Raw genomic sequence first — 10,325 nt, 5'->3', positions numbered from 1 at the left:
CCGCCCCCCCCATTTTGAAAATTCCAAAACAAAATCACTGTCAAAATGTAGAAGAGTTTTTAACCTTGGCATTTACTCCCTCCGTCCCATAGTATAAGAGCAGTTTTTACACTAGTATAGTGTATGGGTGGAATGGAGGGAGTAGTATTTATAGATAACAGAGGGGTTTACATTTATATTATAGGCAGCAAAGTGGTGAGTAGGTGCACTGAAGAAAGGATCATGCTCTTTTGTTTCATGAGAGATGAGCGCAAAAAAGAGCTATTTCAACTGTGTCACAACAAACATAAGTATTCATCGTGCTTTGTCGTTCTCAATTCTAGGACGACCCAGCCCTCTTCTAGCCCCTTTCCCCTCGAGCGCCCATCTCTTTATTAATCTTCCACCATCTCTGATGACCATAGCACGCCACCAATTCCTACGCGTTAGGCATTCGTTCATCAAAGCTATGATAAACATTGGTAAACCATATGATATGTTTGACTTATTTTATAATTTGTTATACAGAAAGTTGACAATGAATTAGCTAAAAGATAATTAGACAGACAACATAATGAGTAATTAGTAGTCAAAAGTTATCACGAACCATATTAAGGAGGGAGTAATCTTGAGAGGTAGGAGGTCTGCGGAGAGGTTTAGGTGCCCTTGCACCTTTTTTTTCAACCGGGCTCTTACCCCTTTCCGTTAAGTTGTTAACGGAAATATTCATTACACTCAAGTAACCACTGCCCAAACAGGAAAAGGGGCCGGAAAGGGGAAGCGAGTTGGAGCATTAGTGGGAAACCCGTTGTAGATGCTCACTACAGAGACATCCACCACGGCGCAAAAACCCACTAACACCACTCAAACCACAGTACCATCTTACATGGTCCAAGGAACATAGGACCTTACAAAATCACCTCAGCAGACCGCAGGCATCAGGTTCGAGGAAACTACAACCAAAATGCATGACAGCAACTAAAACCTCAGGGTATGACAGCAACAAACATCACCTGCGCTGCATACCAACCGCATCCATGATGAGAAAACTTCCTCACGCTGCCGAGCGATCCGCCAAGGATGAAGCCACCTGGATCACCCTCTGAACCCCAGCTTGGAAAGTAGCTCTATCCTCCACCTTGATAAGACCTGTACAGTAAAGCATAAAGGAGCAAGCAGTGAAAACTGTAGGATGGGTAATATTTGTGTTGTATTTATCTGACCCTTGTAGGGGTATTTATAGAGTACAATATGAAGGAGAGAGACTTGGAGTAGAGGACAAGTCATACATGGTTTAAACCTATGCTATCTCTAACTCCTAATATCTAACTTAACATAATTATACTTCTAACATTCCGCCTCAGTCGTAGCGGGAGTAAAGCGAACGATTATGACTGAATTTGAAGTCTTGTGCTTCCGTCGTCTTCTCCCTTGCGCCATCATCAACTGTGTCTCTGATGGGTCAGCACCTAGGGCGGTGACTGCGTCCACTAGTAGAAAACAGGGCTTTCGTTCGGGCCAGATGCATCCTTTATTCCCGGTTCAGTCATGAACCGGTACCCATGGGGGCATTGGTCCCGGTTCGTGCGGCTAAAGGCATTAGTCCCGGTTCATGTGAGCCCTTTTAGTCCCGGTTTGAGACACGAACCGGGACTAAAGGGTGTGATGCCCTTTAGTCCCGGTTCGTATCTCAAACCGGAACAAAAGATTAGACCTTTAGTCCCAGTTTGAGGCACGAACCGGGACTAAAGTGTGCAATGCCCTTTAGACCCGGTTCGTGTATCAAACCGGGACTAAAGGTCCCATTTTCAAACACTACCCATCCCCCCCCCCTCCTCGTGGATCGCCTTTTCAGTTTTGTAAAAAGCAAAAAGAAATGATAAAGACTTCAAAAATTAATATCCTTCGAGATGTAGTTATGTTAATACATCTATTAGTTAGGAAAAGTAAAAAACTTAAATTTGGACATGTTTTGCAAAAAAAGTTATGAAAAAGTAAAATGGTCATATCTTTTGCATACGATGTCGAAAAAAACGCATAATATATCAAAAAAATCAGCACGAAGCTCCGCATCCTATTTTGACCGCCGTAGGCCTGTTTGCAATTTTTTAGAATCCTCAAATTCTAAAAGGAAAAAAAATATGCTCAAATTTCAGTTTTTTTTGAATTTTAGTTAAATCTGGTCAAACTACTTATTGAAGAAGTATTAGTTGTACTAAATAATTATTCAAGAATATTATTGTTACTAAATAATTATTTCGGTATTTTGAATTTTGGTCAAATCTGGTCAAACTGTGGTCAAACTATGGTCAAACTACTTATTCAATAAATTGTAGTGTTACTAAATAATTATTGTTTTTTAGAACAATAGTTTCAAACTCAAACAGTGAAACGTGTGACTTCATGCTCAAGCTAAATTCCTGTTCGTCTATTGTCAGGAAAACAACAAGTGCAGACTTGGAAACGAGGGGGAATAGAATCCGAAAGTTAAGCGTGCTCAGGCTGGAGTAGTGAGAGGATGGGTGATCGGCCGGGAAGTTAGATGATTTTGAATGATGAGGGGTGATTAGAGAGTAGAGGTTAAATTGAGCAGTGATGAGTGGTGATTAGAGATTAAATTGAAAAAAAAACCTTTAGTCCCGGTTTGTGTTACCAACCGGAACTAAAGGTGGAGCTCTAGACAGCGGCCACGTGGAGGGCCTTTAGTCCCGGTTCGTATAAAAACCGGGACTAAAGGGGGGGGGGCCTTTAGTGACGACCCTTTAGTACGGGTTCCAGAACCGGGACAAATTGGCCTTTTTCTGTTAGTGGTCCCTTTCTGGTGCTTTCCTTGTCTCTCCTATCTTCCCTCCCGCAGTCACAGCGGGAGTGGCGTGAACGCTGGTGACGACGTGGATGCTGTTGACTGGAGTTGTTTCCGATTTGTTGCTGTAGAAGTATTGATGTCGATGTAGCCGATCGTGATGTAGCCGTGGTCGAGGTAGTCGTGGTCGATGATGTAGTCGTCGTGGACGGCGAAGCCACACAAAACCGGAGGCGCAAAATAATGCGCTATGTTGTAGACGACGGAGCTGCATTCGTGGATGATGCACCTTGCAGATATCAGAGGGTGCCGTCGGTGACGAGTCCACCTGTTTTGCGAGGACCGGAGGAAACCCATCAAGCACACATCGGTTTTGCTAGAACCATGTGGCCGTGTAGGGGTCGTCACTATAGTGATGCCATGTATGTAGTCGCGCGGTCATGGATGACGTGGTCGATGCCGCCGTCGAGGCCGTGTTTTGCAGAAAAGTCTGTCAGAGAACGCTAGATGTCCATCTTGTGGACGAGGTGGCGGCGTTGTGTTGACGACGATGATGATGAAGACCACGTTGATAAAGACCTTGTCTATGAAGTGTCGGCACTAGCATTGCAGCAGCATGTCTACGATGATGCGTCACTCGAAGGCGTCCCTCCCGGCGACGAAGTGTCGATTCCGTCTCGTGCCGAAGAAGTATGTTGGCTTGTAGCCGAGTGTAGTTGTATAGCTTGGTGCAGTGATTCGGCTCGATGAAGAATATCAGGTGCATATCATGGTGACGTAATCGTGCTCGGTGCAGGGTAGCTCGTCTCGGGATGTGGCTCTGGAGTAGCTGCAAATTTTCAGGAGCTCACGGTCACATATAGGCATGTGGGACGTGGCCCGCGATCTGGTTGAAGCTAGTGGTGGAGTCCATGCCCGTGCGCGTTGCCTGCGCTTGTTCGAGTTGTTGACGAAGTCGATGTCCACCCGATCAAACGGGAATTGGTTGCTCGGCCTTCTCCGCCCACGGCTGAAATCGCTCGCACATGTCGGAGCTCCGCGTACGCGAGTTGCTTTCGGCGGGAGATCCGCTCACTCGTATGCGAAAGAGATCTGTGCGAGAGCTACGCCCTCCCGTGTCCTTCGCTGCTGCTCGCCGGCGTTGTCATCATCTCTGCCTGATGGAAGAGCATCAGGACGCTGATTGGTGTTGAGGTGTTGGCCATGTGGGCGCGATGGCGCGATATTGGTGCCGAGGGCATCTGGACGCTGATTTGTGGCGTCGCTCCACCGGGCTGCCTGGGGCCTCGCCTGCCGAGCGTTTCGCATCTACCGGCTGCTCCGGCGCCCAGCTTGCTCCCCTGGATCACGGTCGCGCCGCTGTTGCGTGTACTGGCTCTTCCAGAGGCGCCGGTCGTGGACGCACAGCTGGACATGCAGATGCGCAGCGAAGACCCGCCAGGCCGATGCTGCGTGTTGTCGAAGCGGACCAGTCCGCTAGGATCGCCGGGCGTGGTACTACGTCGACCTGCACGCCGGCAGTGCACCACCATGCACTGGATTTTTGGAACTGGTCTCTCCACCGGTGTGCTGCGTATTTTACGAGATAATAGGGTTTTAGATTTATTTGTGTCTAAAGAATAACTAATCTAATAGAATCTGGAAAATTGAGACATTGATCTAATCCAACTAAGGAACAAATCTCATCATCTTTGATCCATCGGGTGTCGCACCCCCGGAGAGAGAACGTTGCAGAAGTGGTGAAGGAACCTAGGATCAGTGTCGTGTGACTAACTGCTCTAATACCATGTGAAAATTGTTGGATGAGTAATATTTGTGTTGTATGGATTTGACCCTTGTGGGTATTTATAGAGTATAATATGAGGGAGAGAGACTTGGAGTAGAGGACAATTTATACATAGGTTTAAACGTATCCTATCTCTAACTCCTAATATCTAACTTAACATAAATATACTTCTAAAAAAACAGGGTCCAGCGGAGTACCAACAATATGTCCCTCAAAGGTAGCTTTGTGACGAGCACACCATATCCCCCAACAACTAGCCACAATGGTCATCATGTTGCCAAATAAAGATTTTTATTTTCAGCGGTATGCTGGCCTTCCACACTCATTTGTAGTTAGGTCCAGCCAAATCTCTCCCGAGCCACTCATACACTGATTTGGTTGTAAAAATTCCATTGCTAGTCAAGGACCAAGCAATAGAATCAGGCACATTTTTGTAATTAACAGCCCGGGCACACCACTCAATTTCTTACCCCAAAAAGATTACGCTCGAACCCTGCTGAAACAAAATCAGATAGAGTACAATTCTGTTATTGACATATATATCGAACAGATCAGGGAAACGATCTTTAAGAGGAATATCAGACACCCAGGGATCGAACCAGACTCACACCATGTCCCCTTTACCAACAACGATTTTACTGCCAGCAAGGTACACTTCTTTGACTTTCATAATAGCTTTCCAACATGGGTAATCAGAGCTACGGGGCTTGACGGTGGCAACAGTTTGGCGTTTAAAGCACTTCGCACGCACAATCTGCCTTTGCACCCGAGTTAGATGACGTGGCTATGGAGGAGAACCTCCCTTTTTCTTGATTCATTTCTCTGATGCCAATTACATGAGTACTCTACTCCCTGGCTTATATAGCTGGAAGCCACCCAGTCCTGATTCTAAACAACGAGCAATATTCCAAGAGTGAGAGTCCCTCGTTCTGCTCTAGGATTCCAGCCATCAAAAATTTAGTTTTCTGGCAGTATCACAATAGTGGTCATAGAGCTTGTGTTTTAATGTCTTCTCATGCCCTGTATGACATTCACCAGTGCTTCTCCTTTCTTTATTGTTTCCTTTAATTTGTTATATACACTAGTGTCAAAAATGCTCTTATATTATGGGAAGGAGGGAGTACAACAGTAGAAGCAATCGAGAGAGATGTCGCCTAACTTTCTCATGGCCAAATCTATTTTCGCAAAAATTTTTTTTGACGAAAATGCTGCTGTGCAGCTTTTCATTGAATATGAGAGAGGGAAGACAACGTCTGTTAGTTACAAAATTTGCACGAAATGTGCATCACCGCATACCGTATCCTAATGTCTAGTCTGGTTCTAGAGGTCTATGCAGCAGGTTGTTGATCTTGTTACGGCCGGCTATCGTCCAAGTGTCGATGTCTTCAATCAGGCGGTGGAAGACCTGCACCCCCGTCGAGAACTTGTTATCAAAGATCCGCGCATTTCGCTCTTTCCATGCCGTCCACCAGACCAACTGCACCAGCGAGCTCCATCCACGTCTATGGTCCCTCGGCACCCTGGACCGGCTTTGATCCCACCATTCTAGAAGATTTGCCGCGGTTGCGGATGGTGCCAGCGCACCGGCTTAGCACCCTCTGCCAAAGCTCCGTGGTGAAGGAGCATGAGGCGAGCAGGTGAAATACGCTCTCCGGCGTCCTCTGGCAGAGACTGCATGATGCATTATGTGGCCATCCTCGTTTGGCCAGGTTGTCGGCGGTGAGGCATCGATTTAGCACCGCCAGCCAGGAGAATATTTTGCACTTCATGGGTGCGTCGGCCTTCCAGATGATCTGTTTGAATTCAGTCCGTGTCGATCCCTCGAATTGAATCGCATACGCTGATGCCGACGTGAATCGTCCATCAGCCGTCCATTTCCATTCCACCCAGTCCGGCTCGTCAGTCAGCACCACATGTTGCAGTTGCACCCAGAGTGTGGTGAACTCCTGGATGGCCTGGCCTGAGGGGTTTGCTTTGATATGTCTTGTCCATCTTGCATCGCCGATTGCTTCTGCCACCGTGAGCTTCTTTCTTGTGCAGTGTTTGTAGAGCTCGGGGAGGCAAATGTTCATACTTGCACTTAGGAGCCAAGGTTCCGTCCAAAAGCTTATCTTCTTGCCGTTTCCAAGATGGAATTTCACTGATGCATTGAAGAGTGCCCTTACACGCTCATCCGTGGGCAATGGCAAGCCCAGCCATGGCTTTTCAGGTTCGGTCCATGTTTGCCAAAGCCATCTCATTCTAAGCACTGTGCTCTGTGCCTCAATATTGGTGATGCCGAGCCCTCCGAGCTCTCGCGGTCTGCATACGGCCCTCCAGTTTACCAAACATTTCCCGCCCGGGGCGACCTCTTTGCTCTCCCAAAGGAATCCTCTTCGGACCTTATCAACAGCTTTACGTAGCCAGACCGGAGGGTCGATGGCGATCATTTGGAAGACAAGCATGGCCGAGAGAACCTGTTGCACTAGGCTCAGCCGGGCGTCCATGGAGAAGTGAGCTAATTTCCATCCCTTCATCTTGCCGTAGACCTTGTCCAGCGCCGGTTGCCAGTCAGCTCTAGTGATCCTGCAGTCAGAGAGAGGCATGCCCAGGTATGTGCAAGGAAAGTGCTTGATCGGGCAGCCCAGCTCCCCGGCGATTGCTTCCATATCTATCCCTCCGCAGCAGATAGGTGTTAATGAGCTCTTTCCATAGTTCGTACGCAATCCTGAAGCTGTACCAAAGGCGTCTAGCATATCCTGAACAGCCTTCATCTCTTGGATGTCTGGGTTTATGAATATAATTGCATCGTCGGCGTATAGGGATGTTCTGTAGGCCAATCTCTGGTTGCCAATGGGCTTTAGAATCCCTACTTGAGATGATTTGGCGAACATTGTTGCCATGCAGTCCAGGACGATGACGAAGAGGAGCGGTGATAATGGGTCGCCTTGGCGCAAACCTCTTCTATGAATAATTGGCTCGGAAAGTTGCCCATTGATGAGCACCCGAGTGGATTGAGTGGCAAGCAGATTTGAAATCCAATTCAACCATTTCCTGCCGAACCCCTTCGCCTGCAAAACTTCCAGCAAGAATTCCCATGACACCGTATCAAATGCTTTTTCGATGTCAAGCTTGATCATCATGGCTGGGGTCTTTGCTTGTCGTAGCGCCCTTGCAATCCCTCTGACATAGATGTAATTATCATGTATATTTCTGCCGTTAATGAATGCGTTTTGGCAAGGTCTGACAAGTGCGTCCATCCTGCAACGCAAGCGGCTGGCCAAAATCTTCGCAAAAAGCTTGGCGAAACTATCAACGAGGCATATTGGTCTGAAATCCCTTGGTCCAGCAGCATCTTCTCGCTTTGGGAGCAGAATCATCGTTGCAGTATTTAAGGGGCGGAGCTGTGCGGCATCTAATTGTTCGACTGCCCTGATCACTGCCATTAGCTCAGGTTGGATGATGCGCCAACATTGCTGATAGAATAGTCCTGTGAATCCATCTGGTCCCGGGGCTTTGTCTCCATTAACGTCCTTTACTGCGGCTAGCACTTCCTCGTCAGTGAAGGGGGTCTCCAAGTCTGCTAGATCAGAGCTCTCAATGCCTATCGCAGAAAGGTCGATGGTGTGATTCCTTGGCATCCTTGTTCCCAGAAACTCCTCAAAATAGCTATGGATAGCATCCATCTTCGCTTCTTGGTCAGTGTGTATGATGTCTCCCTGAACAATCCTGTGGATGTAGTTTCTTCGGCGCCTTGCGGATGCTTTGGCGCGAAAGAACCGGGTGCCTGCATCATCTTCTTTTATCCTTAGAACTCTGGATCTCTGCCTCCAGAGCGACCTCTCCATTGCCGCCAAACCTAACCTTTGCATCTTCAATGCATTCCGAAATTCATGTTCAGCCTCTGAGAGTTGGCGCCGATCCATGGCCGTGTCCAGTCTCATGATCAGTTCACTTGTGATAGCTGTTTTGAGTGCTATGTTGTTGCAGAGTTGGGCGCTCCATTTTGCTAGTGCCTTGGCAGTAGCCTTCATCTTCCTGTTGAATTTTCGCAAAATGAACTGTTATAATTTTCAGAAGCATACTCCGGCCTAGATTAGTATATTGACTGAAGCTTAATTACGGAGCAAAGAAAATAATTAATAACGCAAGAGGTGCTGCACCAAGCTCCCCTGCCCATTGAAATCGGTAGCAAGCCCCTCTTGGGTTATAAAAAGGTCCATTTTACTCCTGTAGAAAGAAGTTCCTCGACTCCGCCGAGATTAACCTGCTCCGTGCCTGCTGGCACATGATGCACCCGTCCAGTCCAAGCGGCTCCATTTTCTTATCACACTTCAAGGTGTGCTCAGCCAGAGTAAGATCCTGAGATCGCTGGCATATGTCTGGCACGCAAGGTGTGTGCCATGTCGTCCGGCTGATAGCCATGCTGCTACACCGTGAGCCTGTGAGCCATGGTGAATTAAGTCTCAGGCGTGTTGTTCATCTGTTCGTGTAGTTTAGCATGTCACAGCTCGGTTAAACCCCTCTGCATCTCCACGTCCTCCTCCTTGAGCAGCATGCTTCACGTTTTTTTTAGAAAAGGAGGAAGACCCCCGGCCTCTGCATCTAGACGATGCATACGGCCATTTTATTAATTATTAATACAAGACCTTACAAAGTCATACAACAGTAAGACTAAAGCCACCGTCTAAACAATATCTGTTGCTACTCCTATCCAGTTGATGAAGGGGCGCTCATAATCTAGGCCTAATACCAAACAGACCTCACTACCAAACATAACATCTAAGACCTGAGGTCCCAACCAGGACGCCTCCCGGGTATGGGCACCAACCAGTCCGGCGTGCTCCTCAACCAGGACGCCTGCCGGGTATGAGGCCGCCACATCCACTTGCCATCAATCCATCATTAGTGTTGTACCGTTGCATGTATCTTGCACGGTCTAGCTGCTGTCGACGCCACCACGACGCCAGACAACACGACCATCCTTCACTCGTCCATCATCACAACCCACCGGCGAGACCCCGCTGGTCCATGCCGCTGAGACCCACCGTTGTCGACGTGCCAGATAACACGCCGCTCCTCCTCTTGTCCCCTCCAGCCAACACTTGCTCCAAAAGATGCCCCTAAAAGGGAGAACGACATCAAACGTCGCCATCGTCCGATCCGGTAGATCCAGACCTAGGGTTTCCCCTGGAACCTTCCGATCAGGTTGACGCGACCTGCAACGACGATGCCTCGAGAAGGGAACGGCGTCCGAGACGTCGCCATCATCCGCCATGACCGCAGTCAGGCACGATTTTCACAGGAAGCCTCGTCGTCCCAATCTCGCGGTTGGCTGGAACCGAGCGGAGTCTCGCCACGAAGACGAACACCAATGTCGGTAAACCGGCGGAGATCCGACATCTCCTCACCTGTCCCTCCACGCGCCGCCGGTCGGCTGAAGGCCACCCCGTGACGGATCCGACCGGGGTTGGATCCGCAGTCGCCGCCGCCACCATCACCGCGCAGATCAGGCACCCCGTCGGATTGGGCGCTGCCACCGCCGCCGTCCATCTCAGGGCCTCCGCTCCGCCGGCTTATGTCGCTTCGGCCATCGCCGCACGGCAAGGGATCGCCGCCACCTTCGGACCCCACGAGAAGGGCCACCCCTGCTGCCTCCGATGAGATCTCGCCGCGTCCACCCGCCCAGGTGCCTTCAGCGTCGGGCTCGTCGCCACCGCGGCCCTCGCCGGCGGCAGAGAGAAGCGCGAGAGGACGCATGCGGCGCTCGGGGCCCCC

At 49.1% G+C, this 10,325-nt stretch overlaps 1 protein-coding gene across 1 annotated transcript in view; it reads left to right on the top strand.

The window, feature by feature from the left end:
* The window catches only part of LOC119278903 (disease resistance protein Pik-2-like), an 18,974-nt gene that overhangs the window by 5,660 nt on the left and 2,989 nt on the right, over window positions 1–10,325 (top strand). The gene's annotated exons all lie outside the window — the stretch shown is intronic.

Source organism: Triticum dicoccoides, chromosome 3B, assembly GCF_002162155.2.
Source record: "Triticum dicoccoides isolate Atlit2015 ecotype Zavitan chromosome 3B, WEW_v2.0, whole genome shotgun sequence".
Classification (NCBI taxonomy): domain Eukaryota; kingdom Viridiplantae; phylum Streptophyta; class Magnoliopsida; order Poales; family Poaceae; genus Triticum; species Triticum dicoccoides.
The sequence above is the reverse complement of the archived record's forward strand: the minus strand, read 5'-3'. Positions and strand labels throughout refer to the sequence as shown.